The 6,000-nt window shown below is 45.4% G+C and overlaps 1 protein-coding gene across 1 annotated transcript in view; it reads right to left on the bottom strand.

The window, feature by feature from the left end:
* Positions 1–4,456: 4,456 nt before the first annotated feature.
* Positions 4,457–6,000, bottom strand: part of CARS2 (cysteinyl-tRNA synthetase 2, mitochondrial) — a 73,470-nt gene continuing 71,926 nt past the window's right edge. Inside the window, exon 18 of the transcript XR_013355448.1 lies at positions 4,457–5,601. The gene's annotated coding sequence lies outside the window, so the exon portion shown is untranslated. The remainder of the gene's footprint in view (positions 5,602–6,000) is intronic.

Here is a 6,000-nt window from a genome sequence, read left to right as displayed (position 1 = left end):
ATACAGGGGCTGGTTGAGCAGAGGGGCTTAGCTCCTACGGCGGATGAGCCTGCACATCTTAAGCACAGAGGATATCCGTGGCATGAGGTCACCTGGCTTCTGATCAGGGGATATCATCTAGCCATTCTTCAGGTGGAGAAAAACATCAATTAAAGAAAGAAGAGGGTATTTTTAAAAAAAAGAGTAAGAGAGATATTGGTTTGAATATCATTTGGGACTTGCTCTATATAAATTTTTGATTACTTTTAACCCCCAACCACATTACTGCTCCTCTTAGAGGACACTAAAATGGTTATTTTATTTTTTTAAAGATTTTATTTATTCATTGGACAAAGAGAGAGACAGACAAGCAGGGGGAGGGGCAGAGGGGGAAACAGACTCCCCACTGAGCAAGAAGCCTGATGTGGGGCTTGAACCCAGGACTCTGGGATCATGACCTAAGCCGAAGGCAGATGCTTAACCCACTGAGCCACCCAGGTGCCCCTAAAATGTTATTTTAAAGTAACAAAGAAGGGACACCTGGGTGGCTCAGTGGTTGAGTGTTTGCCTTTGGCTCAGGGTCGTGATCCCAGAGTCTCAGGATCGAGTCCCACATTGGGCTTCTTGCAGGGAGCCTGCTTCTCCCTCTGCTTCTCCCTCTGCCTACCCCCTCTCTCTGTGTCTGTCATGAATAAATACATAAAATCTTTTTTTAAAAAAGTAACAAAGGAAATATAAGCAAGTGTATTACTAGATCAAATATATGTTTTTTGACAAAAATATCAAAAGTTATCTAACTTCATCTTTTGGTGATAAAAACTGTGATCCAAAAAGTTTAGGGTGGCTCTCCCAAATGCTTAAGACTATTGCTTAGGACTAGAACTTTTATTTTTTTTTAACTTGTATTTATTTATGATAGTCACAGAGAGAGAGAGAGGCAGAGACACAGGCAGAGGGAGAAGCAGGCTCCATGCACCGGGAGCCCGATGTGGGATTCGATCCCGGGTCTCCAGGATCACGCCCTGGGCCAAAGGCAGGCGCTAAACCGCTGCGCCACCCAGGGATCCCGGACTAGAACTTTTATATCCAGACTCAAGCTAATATTTTTTCCTTTATGTTATGATTATATGTTTTTATTAAAAATGTGGGCCTTCTAAAGTCTTTCACTGAGATTAGCACTATTAAGAAGAGCCAATTGGAGGCACCTGGGTGGCTCAGTTGGTTAAGCATCTGCCTTCAGCTCAGGTCATGATCGCAGGGTCCTGGGATTGAGCCCCACATCGGGCTCCATGCTCAGTGAGGAGTTTGTTTCTCTTTCTGCCTTTCGCTCTCTTTCTCAAATAAACAAATAAATAAATAAGTAAATAAGTAAGTAAATAAATAAATAAATAAAATCTTAAAAAAAAGAGAGAGAGAAGAGTCAATCACTTCCCTTATTTGTGGCTGATACCTAATACAGAAGTGCTTCTCAGATGCACTTCCTCTTAGCCTCACCTTCTGAACAGGGATCAGTAAGGTGGATTTCATGATCTCAGATTCAGTGCAGGGTGCCTCCGTTTGGAATACAGGGAGAAAGGATGGAGAAATAGTCTCTTGAGTTATACGTAGGAGAAAGTAAGAATACCCAATAATAGTAATAAAAAAAGAATACCCAATAGAGGGCCATCTGCAAATGTGACAAATATGAGAAGTGCATTCATCGTTTGAGTTTTTGATAAAGATTTTGTTCACCAGCCCCATCAAACTGACCTACGAGAAGAGGTTGTGGTGAAATTACAGGGTGAAGTACAACATTGGACAACGGCCTCTCCCGGGGTCACCATGGCAACCCTCCCACTGATGCTGTGCCAGAGGACAGAGGAGAGCGTTCTCTGCCCCGGCTAAGCAGATCAATAGCAGTATCAACATTTCAATTGATTATTTTTTTAATTTTTATTTATTTATGATAGTCACACACACACACACAGAGAGAGAGAGAGAGGCAGAGACACAGGCAGAGGGAGAAGCAGGCTCCATGCACCGGGAGCCCGACGTGGGATTCAATCCCGGGTCTCCAGGATCACGCCCTGGGCCCAAGGCAGGCGCCAAACCCCTGCGCCACCCAGGGATCCCTCAATTGATTAATTTTTTAAAAGATTTTATTTGACAGAGAGAGAGAGCACAAGCAGGGGGAATGGCGGGCAGAGGGAGAAGAAGAAGCAGACTCCCCACTGAACAGGGAGCCTGACATGGGACTTGATCAGAGGACCCTGGGATCATGACCTGAGCTGAAGGCAGATGCTTAATTGACTGAGCCACCCAGGCGCCCCCTTGTGTTTTTAAGAAAGATACTGAATCGGGATCCGTGGGTGGCGCAGCGGTTTGGCGCCTGCCTTTGGCCCAGGGTGAGATCCTGGAGATCAGGGATTGAGTCCCACGCGGGCTCCTGGTGCATGGAGCCTGCTTCTCCCTCTGCCTCTCTCTCTCTCTCTCTGTGTGACTATCATTTAAAAAAAAAACTGAATCATAGCAATCTAAAATTTAAAACAGATGACTTAATTTTATGGAAATGATAGAAACCTTTATGCTTCTGCGTTTCAAACAAGCCCCCAGAGAAGCCAAACCTACCTGAGCCTGACTGTCTTTTTCTTAAGTCTGAAAATAAAGATTTGCTGATCCTGGAAAAAAATTTTTTACTTTTCCTTCTGGCTATATCCCTTAATCATATTCATCTTCGTTGCAAAGCTAAAAATAATAGGTAAGATATCACAAGAGATAGTTTTCAAAAGGAAGGATGATCTACCAGTTACCGCTGGGTGTGCTGAGCAGCTGCTCCCACTGCGGTAATTAAATTAATAGGAATGCAAATCCCTTGTCAGTTTTCTATTAATTACGGTCCCCTCGTGCTCACTAAAAAAATTAGATTATTTCAGCTTTAATGATTTTTCAAATTTTGTGGGTGAATGTTAAAAAATGTATTTACAGGTCTTCTGTAATATTATCCAATGTGCTGTTTCACCTTTGGACCAGTGAAAGATCTGGGTTCCAATTGTTCTCTCTTGGATCTATTTCTGAGCCTGGCTAATGAGGACAGCAGCCTGCAGGCCAGGAGCCCAGGAAGGACAGCTGGAATGTGAAGGTCACCCCTCAACTTTGCCAGAGAGATGGGCCAAACGTGTTCTATTTCAGAGGTGATGTTTGGAAAAGAAGTGGGTGCCGCATCTCAGACTGCTTACCTTTCCCTCCTTGTGGTGTTGGCTTTGGAGGAACAATCATAATAATGCCATGAAGCAGGTCAGTGTCCAGTGACCCCCACACTCTCTCCCTTCCTCCCCACCTCCAGGCTGGGGCAGTGCCAATGCCCACTTCACAGCTCCACAGCTGAGTAGGGAATAGTCCTGTTAATTGATCTGCACAACTTCTTTAAGTTTGCACAGATCTCCCCTCCCCCGCCCCCCTCAGGAGAAGGAACTCGCATCCTGCCTGCTGTGGGAAGGATTATACCTGAGCATCAGAGATGGCTCTGACTGGGGCCCCTAGATGAGCCACTGAAATGTAAATATTTAAATAGGTTTGCATTTAAAGTATAAAAACGGGAGCACCTGGGTGGCTCAGTGGCTGAGCGTCTGCCTTTGGCTCAGGTCCTAATCCCCGGTCCTGGGATCCAGTCCCACATTGGGCTCCCCATGGGGAGCTCCCTACAGAGAGCCTGCTTCTCCCTCTGCCTCTCTCTCTCTCTCTCTCTCATGAATAAATAAAATCTTAAAAATAAAAAGTATAAAAAAGGGTAAGATGAAAATAAATGAAATAAAATAAAAATTCATGAATTCATATCGGTAATAAACAACTTGGTGGTTAACAAATTTTAAAATTCTGAATAAAATAAAAATTTATCAATTTTTGCTGAGTAAAATTAAAATGCAGGAGTTCATACTGGTGAAAGATAACCTGTTGGCTACCACCTTAGCAAGTGATGGAAGTTAATGAAGTTAATGTCACCAAAACCTGGGCAAACTGACACTGCTTATACAGAAGATCCCAAGTAATCTCAAAGTGTCTGCTAGAACAAATGAGTGAGTTTGGCATGGTCAAAGGATATAATGTCTATATATGCAAATCAATCCTATTGCCATATATGAGGAATGAACAATTACAAATTAAGAAAATAACATTTATAATAGGAAAATAAAAAGCCTAATTGAAGTAGGTTGACAGATTCTAAATCACAAATGTGGTGGTGATTGATGTAGGAAATGTTAGGGTCCAGGAGAAATGGTCGAGAAAGGGGCAGCCCCGGTGGCACAGCGGTTTAGCGCTGCCTTCAGCCCAGGGCGTGATCCTGGAGACCCTGGATGAGTCCCACCACATCAGGCTCCCTGCATGGTGCCTGCTTCTCCCTCTGCCTGTGTCTCTGCCCCTCTCTCTCTCTCTGTGTATCTCTCGTGAATAAATAAATAAAAGATCTTAAAAAAAATGGTCAAGAAAGAATTGAGAAATCTGTGGTGCAAAAAGGTGGTTTTATTACAGCCTGGGGACAGGACCCATGGGCAGAAAGAGCTTCAGGGGGGTCATGAGGGTGACTGATTCCGTACTCTTAAGTTGGAGGGGGTAAGGGAGAGCACAAGCCTCCAAGGCATTGTATTTTGGAAACACGGTTTCCAGGACCCAAGGGCACTAGCTCTTGTTAGAAGGCCATTCACTGCTGTCTAGCAAAGCCTGTCATGAGACCCTTCAGATGTGTGTCACTGGGCTGTGTGTCTGGAGGGTGATCGCTGACATCTATCTCAGGGGGAGTAGAGATAAAGGAAGTTTCCAAAGGGATTTCTGTAAGTTAAGGTAGACTCACAGGGTCCTGAAAGATTGGGCTTGCCCTGAGCAAAGTGTCAACATGAGGCAGCTGAGCTCCTAGACGAAGGTCACTCTGCCTGTTTCAAGGACCTCTCAGTGGTCTGGAAGTAGTAAGGAAGTTCAATGTTTCTTTTGCCTTTGCTTCCCACATCAGTGATTACATGATTATGTACCTTTGTTCAAACTCATGGAAGTGCACACTTAATCAGTGAATTGTTATGTAAATTATGCCTCAGGAAAGAGAGAGAGCACCTACCATGTGCCATGTTCCATGCTCTGAGCATATGGTACAGAACAAAACAGACATTTTCCATTGGAGCTAATCTCTATAGTCACGGTGATATAGATGACAACGAATGAATAAATGAGAGAAGAGGTCACATAGTGAAAAGTCCTAAGGAGAAAAAAAAAAAAAAGGCTGGAAGTGGGAGAGGAGGGGTGTGGATCTGTTCAGGAATGGCTGGGCACTGATAAAGCTCATGCTGCATGTGTGTGCCACGTCACTGTCGGGAGGAGCAGGGACATGTTGGGCTGGTTATGCGAAGGGCAAAGAAGTTAAGAGTTGAGAGAGAAGGAGCAGTGATGGGAGACTGAGGTGCACGGGTCACAGCGGGGCTGGAAGGCCTTGGAAGACGACACGGGTTTTACTCCAATACAGAAAGTCTCTGGAGGGCTCAGGGTGGTGAAGGAACAGCAGGCGAGCTGAGGACCCAGGACGAGCTGACACCCTAGGCCCCTGCCCGTCCTGGGTGCGGTGCATGTGACGGTCCTGAGGCTCTCCAGGTCGCCCTAAGGCTGAGGGAAGGGAAAACAAAGGGTTAACTTATAGAGATCACAGTCCTGGCAAGACAGATTCCCTGTTTACCGGTGTCTCAGTGATTTACAAGAAACAAGCATTCTTAACAACAGCCTAACTTCCAGAAGGAAACTCCCAACTGTCTTCATGCTAATGCTTTACTAGAGGGAAAGACAACCTTAACTGGGCGATGGCAAGGCCTCAAAGATCCCGCGGGTCCTCTTGAGCACCCGAGTTCTTTCCCCGACCTCCCCCAGCTCCCAGGATACAATCAGCCGCCCATCCCCCTGGTTAACCAAACCACCATCGGGCACCAGAGATGCCTCGGGAATTTTCTCTTGGTGGTGGGCTCTGGACCCGAAACTGCCTCAGGAGTGGCAGGATCTTTGTGTCTGTAG

The sequence above is a fragment of the Canis aureus genome, chromosome 17, assembly GCF_053574225.1.
Source record: "Canis aureus isolate CA01 chromosome 17, VMU_Caureus_v.1.0, whole genome shotgun sequence".
Classification (NCBI taxonomy): Eukaryota; Metazoa; Chordata; class Mammalia; order Carnivora; family Canidae; genus Canis; species Canis aureus.
This window is presented reverse-complemented; position numbering and strand designations above follow the sequence as displayed.